We start from the raw sequence: 20,300 nt of genomic DNA, 5'->3' as shown, positions 1-20,300 counted from the left end.
GACTTCCTCCTTTAATATGGGTAACCACATCCTACTGCATTCTACCGAGGAATTTGCGACACAATTGGTTCCATTTAGCATAATTAGAGCCGCTTCTTTGATTTTTCTCTTTTTACTATCTGCTTCTTTCAGGACTATACTTGAATCTCTCCACTTACGATGTCGGGATAGTATCACGAGGTTTTTCCTGGTTTTCCCTCGTGATTTACTATGGAATCTCTAACGCGAGAATTTCAGTGCCACCGTTGCATTTGGTTGTCTTTTTAAAGACAGATCACATGCTATGATTTTTTGTGGCGGATATTCTTGAGTTGGGATTGATTTCATGTAATCGAATGAACTATCTTTTAGTAAAGTCGTCCCAGGAACGCAACTCATCAATATTGGCAATATCATTTTAAAGTCGTCTACTTTAAAATGTATAATACGTGTCTGAATTGCCGATATAAATGAGTCAGATTAAATAAATTATTAGAAGAATTTTTTACTAAGCAACACCATTTTTGTTTATTTAGTATTATTTTGTATTTTGACAACGACACCCGACTTGGGCGTCGAAACGTTAATAAAATCATTTTTAGGTAAAATTGTGGCTTATTTCCCATTTGAATATACTTGATTATAAAAATGCCACAAGAAAATAGCTTCAGAACAACAATATGATAATATCAGCAGAAAAAACCAAATGTATGACAATATCTAAATACCCACTATCAGTGCAGCCGATATGTGAAACAATTGTACATTTAATGATAGAAGCATATAATTTGGACCACACATACTACACATATAAAGGTTCAAATTTAAATACGAGGTTATCTCAGATTTTGCCTATTACAAAAATGGTGGGCATTCAAAATGGTGACTATACATATGTGACTAATAGCACGATAACTTTTGAAATAGACGTCCGATTTTAACCAAATTTGATATATGGGATCTTTTTTTGATGTATAAGATCGAGGTCTTGAACCGGAAGAATCAGTTTACCAAAACTTGTGTTTTTCCCGGTTCATATATAAAATATGCTTTTTTTTTAAATTCTTTCACCCTGTATGTATTAGATTTTCAAAAAGTTAATATCGTCATTGAAAACAACTTTTCAGTTGTATCAATTAGCATTTACTAAATGCATAACGAATCTTCATATGACGAGTATCACGAGTCTGCCGCACCTATGTGCGGCAGATTCATGCAAATATTATAAGAATTACGGTGAAGTTAACGGTAGAAGCATACAATTCGGCCCACATATACTACACATATAAAGGTTCAAACTTAGATATAAGGCCATCTCAAATTTTGCCTTCTACAAAAATGGCAGGTGTTCAAATTGGCGACTATACATATGCGACCAATAGCACGATAACTGTTGAACGAAAAGTCCGATTTCAGCCCAATTTTGCATCCAGGTTCTATTTTTGATAAGTAAGATCAAAATCTTGAACCGGAAGAATCGGTTTACCCGAAGTTGTGTTTTTACTGTTTTTAAAAATATGTTGTTGTTTTTTTTCAATTCTTTCACCCTGTATATATTAATTTTTCAAAAAGGTAATACCGCCATTGAAAAGAGAGTAAAAATATTTTTAGGAAATATTTTAAACTTTTTAGTTATGTTAATTAACATTTAATAAATGCATAACGAATCTTCACATGTGCCTATGTGCGGCAGATTCATTTTGAATGCCCGCCATTTTTGTAAAAGACAAAATCTGAGATGGCCTTATATCTAAATTTAAATATATTTGTATGTGTAGTATGTGTGGTCCAAACTATATGTTTCTACCATTTAATGCACAATAATAATTCTTCTATTATTTGTACGAATCTGCTGTACATAAGTTCATAGGTACATGTGAAGATAAGTTATGAATTGATTAATTTGTAATTAACATAACTAAAGAGTTCAAAATATTTCCTTAAAATTATTTTTACACATTTTTCAACGCCGGTATTATCTTTTAGAAACATGAATATATACAGGGTGAAAGAATTGAAAACATAAACAACATATTTTTACATAAAAAATCAGAAAAAACACAACTTCTGGTAAACCGACTATTCCAGTTCAAGATATTGATCTTTTACGTCAAAAAAAGAACCTAGATACCAAATTTGGTTGAAATCGGACATATGTACATATGTATAGTCGCCATTTTGAATGCCCGCCATTTTTGTAAAAGACAAAATCTGAGATGGCCTCATATCTAAATTTGAACCTCTGTATCTGTAGTATATGTGGTCCAAATTATATGCTTCTACCGTTAAATGGACAATAATTCTTATAATATTTTCACGAATCTGCCGTACATAGGTACATGTGAAGATAAGTTATGCATTCTCATTAAATGGTAATTTAGTATATTCTTTCACTGTTTTTCTCTAAATTTTAAAGAACCCCTGGGATTGACATGAAATTTGGCATACGCATAGCTTACATGTCAAAGAAAAAAAGTGATATTGTGCCGATGTGTGCTTTTGCTCTGGAGGTGACTTTCACCCCCATTTGGGGGTGAAAAAATATATGTCCAAAATAAGTCCGTAAATGGATAAACTGACTAATTTTAAGTAACTTTTGTTCTATAGAGCTCTTTTGCCAAGTCAACAGTTTTCGAGTTATTTGCGAGTGAATATGTTCATTTTTCAACAAAATAACTCCATTTTTAGACGGTTTTTCGCAAATAACTCAAAAAGTAAATGTTTTGTCGAAAAAACGTTTATAGTAAAAATATAGCCTGTAAAAAAGTAAAAAAAATGTGTACACGTGAGGTCTCTGGACCTCGTGGAACCAGAGTTATAGCCAATGAAAAATGGGTGCATATTCGCCAAATTTCAAATAGAATATTTTGACACGAATTATCCAAAAAATGAAGCACTTTTTGGGGAAAATCAATTATAACTTTTTTAAAGTGTTTTAAAAAAGCTTTATTTATGTTTTTATAAAAAGTTTCTAGCATCAAATTTAAGCAAGTTACGCTCAAAATAAAGTTGAGCCCTTTTGTTTTGACAAAAAAAATCGGGAAGACCACCCCCTAATAGCAACTTAAAGGAAATTAATCGTTACTGCTCCACAAATTATTTTACTTATGTTGTGTTTATATGATCTGTAAGTTTCATCGATTCAAAGTGCTTATTTTGGAAAAAATTTGGTTTTAAAATAAAATTTTTAAAAAAGTTAATTTTGAAAAATATGCTTTTTTTCAAAATAACTTAAAAATTGTTAGAGATACCAAAAACCTCTGAAAACAAAAAAAAAAGTCAGCATTATTTTTCTGAATATCCTGTATTTTTTGTTTTTCTTTAAGACAAAAATTAATTAAGATTCGGTGTTTCTAAATTTGCATACATTCGTGATCAGTGACTCGTTCAACCCCTTTTAACTACAGCCCTTTCAAACATAAGGACTTTGAACCGATGAAACCTACAGATCATATAACCAATACATACACGAGTCAATAACTTGTGAAGTCGTAACGATGAAGTTCATTTGAGATACTAATTAGACGGTGATTTTCCCGAATTTTTAACAAAAAAAAAGGACTAGCTTTATTTTGAGCGCAACTTGGTTACTTTTGACGCTAGAAATTTTTTTTATAAAACAAAAATGAAGCTGTTTTTAAACACTTTAAATAAGTTGTAATGAGTTTTCCCCGAAATGTGCTTCATTTTTGCTTATTTCACGTTAAATTATTCCATTTGGAATTTGACGAATATGAACCTATGTTTCATTAGATATAATTCTGGTTCTACTAGGTATAGGGACATGGTATATACACCATTTTTTAAAATTTTTTACAGGCAATATTTTTGCTATGAATGTTTTTTCCACAAAATACTTACTTTTTGAGTTATTTGCGAAAAAACGTCTAAAAACGTAGTTTTTTGTTAACAAATGAACATATGTACTGGCACATAACTCGAAAAGTATTGACTTAATGGAGAAACTCTATGGAATAAAAGTTACTTAAAATTAGCGAGTTTATCCATTTCTGGACTTATTTGGACGAATATTTTTTCACTCCGAAGAGGGGGTGAAAACCACCCCCAGGGCAAAAGCACACATCGGCACAGTATCACTTTTTTTCTTTGACTTGTTACCTGTCTGTGTGCCAAATTTCATGTCAATCCAAGCGGTTCTTTAAAATTTAGAGGTTTTACCGTTAAAGAACTTAACAATTAACATAACTAAAAAGTTCAAAATATTTCAACGTAGAATGAAGTAAACACTTCTGTTGTATGTAGGTATATAATTTATTAAAAAATTCTTAAAATTTATCCACAAGGGAGTGGAAGTACAACAAAACGTTTTCGGTCAAACTGACCATCCTCAGTGTAAACGTCCAGTGTACAAGTAATTGAAACTAGCCACTTGAATAGGTGTAAAACCTCAAAATAACATTATTGCTACATTATGAGCTGTGTAGTAATCGACAATAAGTCGATGTCTTAAGATTAAAAATATATCACATGTGGATGTATGTCATCCTTGCTCGGAATTTACACAAGGTTGTGATCAGGTGAGCGGTTAAGAACCAACTCTTTACCCTTTTAGAGGGTTTACCCTTTTAAAGTTTCAAAATATTTCTAAAAAATATTTTTATGCTTATTTTAATGCCGGTATTACCTTTTTGAAAAATTAATATATACAGGGTAAAAGAATTGAAACAAAAACAACATATTTTACATATAAAATCAGGAAAAACACAACTTCTGGTAAACCGATTCTTCCGGTTCAAGAGCCCAATCTTATACACCAAAAAAGAAGCCCTATATCAAATTTGGTCAAAGTAGGTCTTTTCGTTCAAAAGTTATCGTGCTATGTATCGTCGCCATTTTGAGTGCCCGCCATTTTTGTAAAAGGAAAAATCTAAGATGGCCTCACTTCTAAATTTGAACCTTTATATGTCTAGTATTAGTCGAGGAAATGAAGCTGAAAAAACGGCAAAACCTCGCAATTTTTTCGTCCAGCATCGATTTGTACAAAAATTTGGGATTGGGCTCATTACGCCCTCTAGTCCATTTTCTATATTGAGCCGTTGTACGCTTTTGGTTTTTTAAGGGTGAAATCTACCCCTAATTGTAAAAGATTATAAAATAACATTTTAAACTTTAATATTGTCAGTTCTTATTAGTTCATAATGATTGTTTTAGATTGTTTTATGCTTTAAGATATACTATCATAATATTTCAACCCTTAAAACCACCCTTGTTGGAAGTACAAATAAAAAATTTACCTATCCTAAAAGAATAACTTCGGCTTGCATCGATTTACATCAAAATTTGAAACTAGCATCTGTACTTCATATTCTATATCATGCTTAAGGGCGTTGATTATTTTTAGGGATGTAAACTACCCCTTATTGTCAAAAATTATATAAAAACATTGTAAACTTTAATATGGGTAAAATTTGGTTTTGATTGGTTAAATAATGATTGTTTTATACTTTACGATATTTTATCATAATATTTCGACCCTTAAAAACCACCCTTAACCCATTCGTGCCGGACCGTCATTCGGCAAGTCGGCTCCTATATACGGATTTGAGCGCTTACCGAGCTACTTTGCGCAGTCGGTTAAAATACAGTATCACATTACTAATTAAAGTTAATGTAACAATAACACTAATTTTAGAAATAAAAATATTTTTATTAAATTTATTATTCTACATTGTATGTGAGTTATAATAAATTTTATCCATAAAATACCATTTTAAACAAAAATTATTAAAAAAGAAAAACAAGATAATTCGGATGGAATTTCCCAAATTATTTTGTGCTTGATATCGTACCAGTCTCTTATTCTGGGAAATTCCATCCGAATTATCTTGCAAGGGATAGTAACCTCCCCCTCCTAACCAACCACCTCATACACAATCCCATCAGTCAAACATCCAAACAACCTTATCACCAATCAAATTAACTAAATCTAAGCTCCTTCTGGACATCACCCACTTTTGGGCGTGGTTTCTCCACTTTTAGATTTGAATAACGTAATTCGGACGGAACAAAAATACCTGAAATAGGTTATGATGCAGATGGTGGCGGTATAGATGGTGGTATAAGGCGAACGAAAACTCATGATGCACCCGTCTGCATCACCGTACTGAGGGGACAGTAAACCATGATGCACACGGGTGCATCACCGTACCGAAGGGGTTAATAACATTACAGTTTTTATATACATATATATATACATATATATATATATATATATATATATATATATATATATATATATATATATATATATATATATATATATATATATATATATATATATATATATATATATATACTATAAAATCGTACTGATGACGCAATAATGCAGAAACCGGTCTACGAATGGTAGGAGAGACGGAGGTGTGAATATTAATTTCGTATATTATTTACACATTATTTTCATACTTTTGTTAAAGTAGAAAGCAGCAATTATTGCCTCTTGTTTTCGGCGTCCTAGGTATTTTATTTTAAATACTGGGCGCCATCTAGTGCCTTCAAAGTGGAAGGCCATACAGGTTTCATTACCAAAACAAGTAGGTAGATTGTTTGCAAATAATTCAGATTGCACCAGTCTTTGAATGACTTTTTGGCTGCATCGCGGCCTCAGATATACGAAAGGAATGTTCTCATCTTCGTCTTTCCTATAAAGTCGTACTGATGACGCAATAATGCAGAAACCGGTCTACGAATGGTAGGAGAGACGGAGGTGTGAATATTAATTTCGTATATTATTTACACATTATTTTCATACTTTTGTTAAAGTAGAAAGCAGCAATTATTGCCTCTTGTTTTCGGCGTTCTAGGTATTTTATTTTAAATACTGGGCGCCATCTAGTGCCTTCAAAGTGGAAGGCCATACAGGTTTCATTACCAAAACAAGTAGGTAGATTGTTTGCAAATAATTCAGATTGCACCAGTCTTTGAATGACTTTTTGGCTGCATCGCGGCCTCAGATATACGAAAGGAATGTTCTCATCTTCGTCTTTCCTATAAAGTCGTACTGATGACGCAATAATGCAGAAACCGGTCTACGAATGGTAGGAGAGACGGAGGTGTGAATATTAATTTCGTATATTATTTACACATTATTTTCATACTTTTGTTAAAGTAGAAAGCAGCAATTATTGCCTCTTGTTTTCGGCGTTCTAGGTATTTTATTTTAAATACTGGGCGCCATCTAGTGCCTTCAAAGTGGAAGGCCATACAGGTTTCATTACCAAAACAAGTAGGTAGATTGTTTGCAAATAATTCATATATATATATATATATATATATATATATATATATATATATATATATATATAGTAAACTCTTAAATATTGGGGAAATCTGCAAGAAAGACTCTAATGAGTATCAATTGTTTCGCCGAACGTTTTCGCCAAAGAGAATTAATTTGGCTTCTTCAGGGCTGAAAGAGAAGAAATTATAATTAGCTACCATATATTACCTATTAAAAAACACTGGAGATCTTACCGTAACTTAGAATTGTAGAGTTAGGATGTTAAAAAAAACTTAGCTAGTAACAACATAGTGGTTTTTTTGTTACTGTTAGAAAAAAGTTACTGTTAGAAATGTATGGTAGCTGTGAACTTGAGACGCAGAAGTGTACCCAATGGTAACCGAAAAAACCCAATGCAACTACATTTTTAAGGAATTAATTCTTTGAGTTGTCGGCAGTAACTAAATTTTTGATTGTTAAAAAGTTCACATGTGAGGTTCTGTTTTACCAGAACGCATGCGCTGACATGTCAAAGTAGTTCTTATGATTCTTTATAATGTCGTTAAGGTTCATTGGTGTAACAAGATGAAATTAATTACCAGTTTAGGGTAATATTATTATTTCAGATTTTTCTTATTAAAAAATTGTTTTATATATTATATTGTTCATGTGATGTTATTCTAATATCTTATTGAGATGTATAGAAGAAAAGCAAGGGAATGTTATCTTTTTTTTTTAAATTAATGAAAATTATTATTTAAGTAGGTTAGTTATTAATGGATAAATCAGTCAAGTTAGTTCTCTGTGATGTTACACTTTTCTTGGTATCGGATTCAAGTAAGAAGTGGTATATATTGCTTAGATTCTTAATGTCACTCCTAACATTGATGGAAAAATCGTTAAGGAAAATATATGACATTTCAATGAACTCTCTTTTCGATTTATTGTTCTCGCGGTGGAGAATTGTAGTGTTATTATAGTCCATGAGATGACCAGTGGAATATACATGTTTGGCTAAAGCACAACGGTCTAGGTGAAGTCGAGAATCACTTTTGTGTAGTGTGATACGTGATTTCAATAATTGAGTGGTTTGGCCGATGTAAGAATTGTTGCAAGAGAGGCATGGAATGTTGTGGACAATGTTACTAAGCATATCTATAGGTGTCTTATCTTTGATCTTAGAATAAAGGTTATTAATTGTTAGGGCTGATCTACAAGCCACATTAAGTTTAATATTGTTATTGTTATTACCAAAGCTATTTTCAACACTTTTCAGAATCCTTGTTAACCCCGGAGTGATATCACTGAAGTATGGTAATGAAAAATATTTGTTTATAGGAGTATCCGAGACTGGGTTCCCACTTAAGACATCAGGATCAGCATTGTTAGTCGCGAAGGAAGGTGAAGTACCCTCGTTTTGGACAGTGTTAAACAAAATCTTATTTACTAATGGTGTTGGATAGGCATTTGAAATGAAAAGTTTCTGTAGGATTTGTAGGTTTTTTGTATGAAAAGAAGGATCTGATAGTTTTATTACTCTATTTTTCATATGTTTGACTAAATTGACTTTGGTAGAATTATTATGGTAAGAGTGGTAGTTAAGGTATCTACCAGAATGGGTCGGTTTTTGATACCAATCTATTTTAATGTTGTTATTTTCCCTGATCATCCTTATGTCGAGAAAGGGGACGGACCAATTACCATCTTCCCTCTCTATAGTGAACTGGATGTAGGGGTCATAACTATTGAAGGTATTTAATAGTTCATCTACCTTGTCATTGGGTATAGCCAATATGATATCATCAACATATTTTTTAATGAATGGAATTTGAAAGGATAATAAAGGAATGACAGAGTCTAACACATAATCCATAACGTAAGTTGCAATTATAGGAGAAATCTTTGCTCCCATAGGGGTACCGAAAGTTTGTTGATAGAATTTTCCATTAAATGAGAAGTAGGTGTTATTAAAGAGAAATTCGACGATGCGGATGAATCTGTCATAAGACATGGAACAACAACCTCTAATACGGTCCCAACTGACCTCTATTGATGTCAAACAAATTCCTAGATGAACGTTGCTGAATAAGGATACAACGTCAAGGCTAACGAGGACATAATTTGATGGTAGTATGTAACCATTATATTTATTTACCATCTCAAAAGAATCTTTAATGTAATACTGAATTTCATAATCATATGCATTAGTAAGGATGTCTGTAACAAAAGCTGATATATTTTCAGTGGGAGTTCCAATGGAAGCTACTATGGGACGAACCGATGGAACCATGTTATCAGAGGCGGCTCTAGCCCATTTAGCGCCCGTGTGCAGTCGATGCCCTGGTGGCCTTTGGTAGACGCGCAGTCAAAATGGAATAGTCGAGTAGGTGTCGAAGCGAAGATATGTGGGATATGTACATTTTATTAATGAAATTCGATATTTTTAAGATATTCCAGAAGTTGCTACAGATAAAATGTTTTAACAACCTATTAACCATTCAGAATTACTCGACGGATATTAGTACAGTTAAAATAATTAAGACGATAACCGGACAATAATGATTTAGTGAGTGAAATTTGAAGTTTTTTTACTTTAATGACAAAAAAGGAAGCCCATTAGCAGAACCCAATTAAAAATTATTTTGCACATCATATTTGAAACATTATTTGGTTGAAAATATTTGGTGTTTATCTTAAAAAGGATATGTTACTATCAACATTTACACAGTGTTGCCAAACTGAATTTTGTTATTTTGGGTGTAAATTTTTTCCACGGATCTCCGAGGGTACAATACCTAATGCCTAGCACTAGTACATAGGGTATTATGTACGCTTATAATGTAAACAAAAAACCAGATGCAAATAGTGCAATATTAAATGATGTCGGGAGCCAATATGTATTCACGGCCTCAGAACAACCTACCCAAATCTGTTAAAAATATTTAATTAAAAATGAACTTTTTTATCTATGAGGTAAGGTTGAAAATTTGTTGAGGAAATTTGAGGGGCTTGAGTCCACAGTACTTTTAGGGAAGAATTGGTTAGATGAATAAAAAAGAACACCTTGGTGATTATTAAAAAAAATAATGTATTAACAAATTATTACAGGACGCACATACTACACAATTATAAAAAAGATACTTTTCGTGATTTTGCAGTACCAAAATCTTGAATAATATCAATTTTTATTTCATGTTCAATACTTACTAGTGATAAAAGCCGTTTATTTTATATTTACATGTTAACTTAAATATAATACTTAATCCATTCCGTCAAAGCTTATTTCGCAAAATGACCCACCGACTCGTGTACAAAAGACTTTGAAAATGTCCGGTAAGTCCCAAGCAATTTGACCTTTATACATTCCATAACCGATTTCGGAAACATTGTCGGTATGTCGTCAAACGAATCAAAAGATTGCCGCCCGTCCGTTGGACGGACAGCCGGGCGGGCGGCAATCTATAAATCGCGCTGAAGTGTCAATGTAATTTTTCATTAATCGTTTTAAAGCATATTTTGAAACAAATTAAAGGACCCGCTCTTTGGCGCTCGGCGCCCCTCACATCCCGGCGCCAGTGTGCACCGCACACCCTGCACAATAGGTAAAGCCGCTTCTGGAGATTATTGTTATTTCTAAATCTTTTATTTAAAACATGGACATCCCGAAGTGGAAACGAAAAATCGGAAGAATTGCTTACATGTTATACCTTGTACATGAAGAAAAATACATCGCGGTAAGTAACACGTGTGTTTTTTTGCTTTCATTGAGCAATTGTTTTAAATAACGTCCTTTTTAAACTAACTTAAACAATTAACTGGTAATATTTACTTATAGGATCAACATACTTTTTGATAATTTTATTTTTCACGTAACTAAATATCACTGTTCTAATGCCGATTGCAATTGAAATGCACGGAAATAAGATATTTTTCTAATTTAATTTTCACTATTTTCAATGGCAACATTTTTCACACTCTCTTTTTTTAGCATAGAAGTGCATAGGTTATGTTTATCTCCCTCTTCTTTCTGAAATGGCATCTTTGGTCTGTCAAAGTGAATGATGATGATGACATATAGCTTTACAATGTTGCCAGAATTGTTTCAATTTCCCGTAGAAAAGTAAAACTTACTGAACCACGGGGAAAAACTGTTACGGAATGTCAACAATAAAACAATACTGTAAATAAACGTATAAATACATATTTAGGATAGTACGTTTATCAGCATTCTGCTCTACGAACATACTTTACTAACGATCATAACAACCTTAAATGTTTAAAATAAACGGATCTTTACAGAGCACGACTATAAAATAAAAATATAGTTGAGTAGGAATTTCCCTTGCCCTTTAACAATGTTTTAAAATTGTTTTTGATCACTCTACCTCCCATAATTTAGCCTAGCATATTATTATGTTCTTTGAACTGTGTCAAAATTGTAAATAGAGAATCCTTTAGGTTAGATTATTGATTTTAAGGTATTAAAAGAAAAAAAATCATAAAAAGTGGGTTGGGTCTGTTAGTAAAATTTTCTCTCTTTTTTATGCTAAAAATTCTGTTCATTATTTCAGCCCAGCCCATTGGCGACAACACCATGAAACAAAAAAAAAAAAGAACTTCTGTTGGAGTGAATATAAAGAGAGTGATAAACTCCAACAGAAGTAAGGAAAAAGAAAGTAACTGTAAGCTAGATATATATAAATAATGATAAGAGAGTGTAGTGGAAGAAAGTGGAAGTAAAATGAAAATAAACAGAAAATAGCTGCTTGCTGGAAGGCTGAAGTAATAAAAATACTACTTTGCAGTAGTACTGAAGAAAGGGAGATTAAAAGGGATAGACGTAGAAGTGGGAAGAGACAGAGGCAAACTGAATAAAATTGGCTAGCAAGAGATGCAAGAGAACAACTTGACACTCAAGGATGGATACGGCTCGTTTGCATGCCTGTCGAAGAACAGTAGCTCTAAGTAGATAGTAATGATGACTAAAAGGTGAAATAATAAAATAAGAATAATGTACTGAAAATGAATGAAGCTGAATAATTGCTAAAGACGAATAAAATAAATAAAACTAACAAATCATGGGCGCCAGGAAGATGGTCTTCGATCATTCTCCCAGGTATCTTACACTGCTGTCAAATATTAAATATATGAATAAATGTAAATATAAAGGAATAATAAATGATATGCAAAATAAATAAACATTTATTAAAGATAACTACTAGATCTTTGACAATCTCTGAGTTAAACAATGCATATAATGTGACTCTAACATGACAAAAGTTATACAAAAGTTATATCTATCTAAGATAACAACAATCATGTTACCTGTTACAAAATTATAGGTATAAGTACCTCTTACTTACATACAGGGTACAACTCACATGAGATTTCTACCAAATGGTTATAGTACGCTTGCTACGTACAACTAAATTAAAGACCGACGAATATGAAACCTATAAATAAGCAGACACAAGCCTGACTAAAGAAGATACAATAAAATTTAGCAAAATTAATTAATAAAAGTTATAAAAATGAAGCTGAGATAAATACCGAAACGATGACCTAAATTAACCGAACAAATGGAATAAAGCGAATAAACAAATAAATATTTGGGAAACAAGCAAGTAATATTACAAAATAAATATCCAACCAATAACGTATAAAACCCTAATTTTCTAGGCCTGATTACCTTGTGCACACAAGTAACTTACCATAAATCGTAAATAAGTTTGGGAACCTAATACAATAGTATACAAATATGTCATAAAAAAACCAGAGGTAAACTAAATCTGGAAAAAAAATTATTTAATATTTAACAATTAACACACAAACTTAAATGTTCCCAAACAAATCCAAATGACTCCTAAAAAGTCGGCTACTGCATCCCAAAATGAACACCTGGGTGGTACGAAACGGTACCTCCTATATGTCCAGGTGTAGAATGAAAATCAGGAGCAGGAACGCCTTAAGTGTTTCCCAAATGACATAATCCCAGAGTGATTTGACTGTGGCTGTAATGGTTTCCCAAGGTGGTCAAAGGGGCAACGACTTCACGTTGTGGTTTCTCCAAAATGGCTAAAAAGCATTCCCAGTTTTATTTCCCATATAGACATGAGCAAAAAGTGAAGAGAAGAAATAAATGAGGAAAATTTTTAGCAGAAATAATACAAAAAAAAAACGACCATTAAATGGAACAAAAACTAATCTCAGGTAACCTTCAACTATTTTGGATGTGAAGATATGAACAAATAATATTAAATCGAAGGTTAAATTTGAATAAGATTTATCTGAGGGAGTATCTGTAAAAATTAATCCAGGGCGCATCTGTTTTGAGATGGACGTTGAGAGGTGACTCAAATTTTTTTGCAGAAATTGCTTGAAAATATATCAAATAATAATATTTGACTTATCCTCCCTCTCAAAAAGGTCCGGAACATTGTTTAAATAATAAAAATGTCAAAAAATTAAGGAAAAATTCGATATTCTTTTTCGTTTTTTGATTATCACTGTAAAAGTATTCATTTACGAGAAAAGTTTTACTGACATAAAAGTTGCGTAATTAAATTTCCTCCAATATAGAATTGGTAAAACTTTTTAAAAATAGTCACCCTTGTTGCAAAATAGCAATAATTGCGAAAAAACAATACAAAAACAAGTATTAGCATTTTACGTTTTTCAACTATTTATGCTATACTTAGGACCTTCATATTTCACCCAGAAAAACTTTATGATACAGTTAAATAATACTGTAAATTCTATTAAGATCGGTTCAATAGATTTTGCAAAATAAATTTTGCAATCCAGCTTTCGCAAAAAAAATTCATTTTTTCAAAATGTTACAGGACTGAAAATAAAGCAGATAGCAAATTGAAATTTTTTTTGCTTATAGAAGTGTACTGTACCTTTCATTTGCAATTTGCAAAATTAAAATAGATTAATTACCACGGCGTCAGGAAATTTTTAAAATAAACATTAATTTTTGGTGCTACGCGCAGGACAGCGGTGTTTGATTCACACAAGTTGATTTCCACCAAAATTTCTTCTAATCTTTATCTAATATATTATTTTCTTACTCTATATTTTGTTGTATTTTAATATTTTAATTCCACAAAAATCAAACTAATTTTATTATTGTTTGTGAAATATTGTTTAAACAATTGCATATGTTTAAAAATAATAAACTTTTATTCTCTAAGTTAAAATATATAAACAATAAAGTTTTTGCTAATAAAAGTGTTATTTCAAAGGATAGAGTATGTGTTTTTATTTTGCAATAAACAAATTTATTTATTTATACCGAAATGTAATAAAAATTAAAATGTATCAATCATTATCAAAGGTCATTGGAGTGCCCAATAAGAGCAAACTATCCGCTGTCCTGCGCGTAGCACCAATAATATATGTTTATTTAAAAAAATTCCTGACAGCGTGGTAGTTAATCGATTTTAATTTTGCAAAATTGCAAATGAAAGGTACAGTACACTTCTATAAGTAAAAAAAAATTCAACTTGCTATCTGCTTTATTTTCAGTCCTGTAACATTTTGAAAAAATGAATTTTTTTTGCGAAAGCTGGATTGCAAAATTTATTTTGCAAAATCTATTAAATCGATCTTACTGAAATTTACAGTATTATTTTACTGTATCATAAAGTTTTTCTGGGTTAAATATGAAGGTCCTATGAAGCATAAATGGTTGAAAAACGTAAAATCCAAATACTTGTTTTTGTATGTTATTTTCGCAATTATTGCTATTTTGCAACAAGGGTGACTATTTTTTAAAGTCTTAACCTATTCTATATTGTAGGAAATTTAATTACGCAACTTTTATGTCAATACAACTTTTCTCGGAAATGAACATTTTATAAGTTATAATAAAAAAACGAAGAAAAAAATCGAATTTTTCCTTCATTTTTTGACATTTTGATTATTTAAACAATGTTCCGGACCTTTTCGAGGATAACTCAAATATTATTATTTGATTTATTTTCAAGCAATTTCTGCAAAAAAATTTGAGTCACCTCTCAACGTCCAAATGTGCTAATATTTTTACAGATGAGCCCTGGTCTAAATATATTGAATTTATAAAATATTGGATGTTCAATAAATTTAAAACCTACAGAGAAATGATAATTATTTCCAATATAAATTGAGAATTGCATATATTTGTTTATGTCTAACCAAAATCTATTAAGGTGATACAGTAGCCATCAACAGGTAGCAAAAACGCGTTCCAAGATTTCGGCTGTAATTTTGAATATTTTTTCGAGATATTTGGCACACGTATTCGTAATATAATAAAGAATGGCAGTACAGAGCCCAATTTGAAAAATATATTAATATGTGGAAATTACTCTGTAATTAAATACAATATTAAAAAAACGAGCCTGTACCGCCATTAAGAAGAACAAAAAAATACACTTTCTTCAAATAAACTTTTTTATCCGATGCCTAGATTTTGTGTCATTTTGGAACTACTAAAATGTTTTATTTCATTAGTAGTTCCAAAATGACACAAAATCTAGGCATCGGATAAAAAAGTTTATTTAAAGAAAGTGTATTTTCTTGTTCTTCTTAATGGCGGTACAGGCTCGTTTTTTTAATATTGTAGTTAGTTACAGAGTAATTTCCACATACTAATATATTTTTCAAATTGGGCTCTGTACCGCCATTCTTTATTATATTACGAATACGTATGCCAAATATTTTGAAAAAATATTCAAAATTACAGCCGCAATCTTGGAACGTGTTTTCGCTACCTGTTGATCGCTACTGTTTCCTGTTAATATATATTTTTCCTTGAATGGATATTAAATAATCGAAATAATCTATATATTTCACTTAATGGGTTGACTCAGAAAATTTACCAATGAAACTACCATTTCAAATATTATACAAGCTAACATATAGTTATAAGGCTAACAAAAAATTATTATAAAAAATAAATCTTACCGAATGATTCCTATTCAGACTCCAAAAGGAGTTGTGTCACACACATGTCTCCCTAACTCCAGACCACCATTGGTGGTAACTTTTTACTTTAAATAAACTTAAGATGTTAAATAATTCAGACTCTAGATGGAAATCATCCGCCATTTCATGGTACCAACGTACCAACCTCACTTAAAGCCACAAGTCAAGTCTTCATCCTTCCTCGCTACTTCAAAGAGGAGAACCTCAAACGACCACAGAACATGAATTAAATGTCACGGACCGATTCGACACGTGTTCCGTAGACGCGGACGTGTGACGTCACGGAAGTGGTCCTTTACGAGAAAATTAAAGAAATTAATTGAGCGATCAAAGAAAATAATTATAAAAATAATTAAAGCGCTAAAAATGATATTATAACGGGTGGACCGTTACAACGAGATGATCGGAACAGAGTTTCATCATCAGTGGAGCTCACAGAAGCAAACAAGTTTATGCCAAACACAGACATGGACATCGATATTGAGGTACTTAAACTATTATGTTTACTTATTTTTGTTTTTAATATATAATAGACTTTTTAAATCATCATCACAAATAAATGCCCAGCCGTGTGGCGCTGATCAACTGATACAACTTGAAATTAAATTTACAATTTTATCTCTAGAATTATAACAACGAAGAAATGGTTTACGTAATAAACAATAATGAAATACCTACAATACCGTTAAGGTTTTACACCTGTTGATAGGAAAACGATTAAGTAAATTTAGTTGTTAACTCATAGCACCATAAAAATGGACCTAGGTCACTAATCCGAGGTAATTGTTACTGACAGGTCCGTTTTTACCTTATGTACGTTTAATTTGAGATTTATAATTCTTGACTTTATCTCAGAGTTCCCTGAGCGATGCAACCTACACAGAGTTAAAAAACGTTGAGATCAACTGCCCGTCAATGACTCCAGCTTATAATTCCCAAACTCTGTGCAACTATACAAAGACTATACTAAATCATGATGATTCTTCGAGTTGCGATTATTCGTCAGGATCAGATGAAGTGTTCATTCCTGAGAGCCCTTATGAATCATTAGATGAGTACGAATCATCAGATGAGATCTCCAATACTCCGCATGCACTACGAAAGCAGATCTTCATCACTCCATCGCCACCACTACAATCACCATATCCAATCCTACCACCAATCACCTACCACCACCACATGCAGTACAGACGCAGATCTCCAAGACTCCATCATCACCACCGCATGCAGTACTGACTAAGAAATCCAATACTCCGTCGCCACCACCAAATTCAGTACAGACACAAGAGAGAAAACAAGAAAATACTGACCAAACAAATGAACCTAAAAAAAACTCGAAAACGGCTTAGAGACTCTAGAAATTGGTCTAAAAATATAAAAAAAAAATAAAAGGAATCATGGTGAGGCATATGTCAATTCTCCAGGGAAAGATGTTCAAATTAGACAAGTAAGAGATGCCTGTACTGATAAGTGCCGTCTAAAATGTAAAACAAAAATTGATGACGAGACGAGACAAAAAGTGCATAAAAGCTACTGGAACCTAGGAGACATCAATCGTCAACGTGATTTCCTGGTCAAAAGCATGCAGCCCGTAATACCAAAATATTCGATAAAAAAGCCAGAAAGCACACGGACGCACAATTTTGCATATTACTTTGAGATAAACCACGTCAAAGTGAAAGTATGTAAATTATATTTTATGAACACATTAGATATAAACAGCGCTGTGATTTCAACAGCCCAAGAAAAGAAGACTGACGAAGAATTTGTTGACAAAGACAACATAGGAGGTAATCCCAATGCGGGGAGATCAAGGATTCACGAGGATGTCAAGAATTTTGCTCGAAGGCATATCGAATCCTTTCCAATAATGGATTCCCATTACTGTAGAACTCGAACAGAACGACAATATTTACAAGGTGACTTGAATCTGACGGAGATGTACAGACAATACTGTATAAAATGTACCGAGGAAAATAAAGTGCAAATGAAAAAACATCTTTATGAATCCATATTTAATACCGAATATAATATATCTTTTTTTACTCCAAAAAAAGATGCATGCTGTACATGTGTACATGCATGAATTACGAAAATTTGAATGCAGATGAAAAAAATGCCCAATAAGGGAACTTCAATGTACATATTCAGGAAAAAAGGAGTAGTCGTATTGAAAAGGACAATGACGTCAAAAATTCATCGGAAGATACGACCGTGAGCTGTTTCCTTCTTCAAGCGGTGCAAACAATTCCAGAGGGCAGCAAAAGGGACTTATTCTACAAGAGAAGATTATCATGTCATAATTTCACCATATATGAAATAAAAAAAAGCTGGATTCAGTTACTTCTGGCACGAAGGAGTAGCTCGTCGCGCAGTAAATGAAATAAGGAGCTTATAGCAGTTGGATTTCCCGCTATAACGTTTTATTAATATCATTCAATAATTTAATATCCTAATCCCCAAAAAAATACCTATTTTTCTAATTTGTTTCATGAAGTAATTTACCCAAAATATTTTAAAGCCGTCCCTGTTTAGAGTATTACAAAATATTGCACAACATTGCACTATGTTAGGAAAATTCCTATTTGTTTGATACGCAGTTACAAAATTTGTTAAAAGTACTGCGTATTTTCTTTTGAGCGCGAAGAACTCATTATACTATTGGCCTGAATTTTAAAAGATCTGAGAGTGGTCTCAGATGATTGGTCGCATCTCTGGTCGGAAGGCCGAGGAGAAATGCTTCGGCTTGACGAGCAAGAGAGGTGACGAAGGTCAGAAGATTAGTCCAGTTTTAAGATCTGAGGGAGTAACATCTGCTCCGCTCGCTGGTACTCGCTTGAATAGGGCGTTGCCCGTTGTGTCTCGCTGGTAATGTGTAGAATTGTCGTTTTGTGAAGATATGAAGATCTAAATCTCTAGTGAGTGCCCTAGGAAGATTTTTTTACCCATGATAATGGATTTGTATGGTGAAAATCAGTACTCCTACGACTTAATGACGCAGTTCTAGAAGCCGGCATTGTCCTTTGTTTCCTGTCTTATTTATGATGTCAAGCCCTGATTTCACAGAAGAAATGTCTTTCCTGTCCCGTTTTGCATGCACTGCCACTCCTCGTGTCAAAAAGACACCGATATCTTGTTTCCCGTTCTATTGAAGATGAAGCCTTTGTGTCGAAATTATGAAACCCTTTTCCCGTGTAGTTTGTGACCTGTGACGATGGATTTTGTTGAAATAAAGAGGTATGAGACGTTTTTTAAATTTTGCTAAATTCCAAGTGGAAATATACTAAGGTTTGCTGGTAAATAATTAGATTTTTTTATAGTGCTTTCATGATGAAAATTGTTTGTAAGTAAAACAAAATGGCAGTGACTTATGACATCTGTCAAAGTCAAACTTTTGTGTTGAAATAAGTGGGTCAAATTTTATTTGACATATATACTGCCCAACAAGTTTATTTGTAATTGTTTTGTTAGTAATGTTTAAAACCAGTCAAAAGTTTTGAATAAACATAATAAAAGTTTGAAGTTTTAAATCAACGTTTTTGTAAGTGTATCTACCATTTTATTTCTGTAACCTTTCTTGGAAAAATATTAACTAGGTTCTAATACAAATGAAATAAGTTTTAGTATAGAAGAAAGAAAATGGCATAGAAGCCAGTATTGAGAAAAGATGTTGCCCAGTTTAACCCTAAAGAGGAATCAAAGATGAATGTCCCTCATTAAGTACCCATATGTGAACCAGAGGATTTATTTCAAACGGCGTCCTTTTTGTTAAATAGTAGAAAGATCCTCTAGTCTGAGTAAGTACCCTTTTGTATTGGTTATGGTAGTTAGTCCTCTTAACACCCTCCTATCCCCCTTAACGAATCTACGACCCAGCCACCGCACAACAAATGAGCTGTAGTTCGCATGAAGGTTTGCGTGTCTGTTCCTTCTACTAGCCCCATTTAGACCCCCCAGTATTTTTATGGTTAGTTCTATCCTTGTCCCCATATGAGCAGACATGTAAAACGCTTCAAGCTGCATCTTCAATTATTTGAAAGACAATCCAACAAATAAAATTGTATTCTATTCTGACAACTGCCCAGGGCAAAATAAAAATAAATTCATTGTA

The sequence above is a fragment of the Diabrotica virgifera genome, chromosome 5, assembly GCF_917563875.1.
Source record: "Diabrotica virgifera virgifera chromosome 5, PGI_DIABVI_V3a".
In the NCBI taxonomy this organism is placed as follows: Eukaryota; Metazoa; Arthropoda; class Insecta; order Coleoptera; family Chrysomelidae; genus Diabrotica; species Diabrotica virgifera.
The sequence above is the reverse complement of the archived record's forward strand: the minus strand, read 5'-3'. Positions refer to the sequence as shown.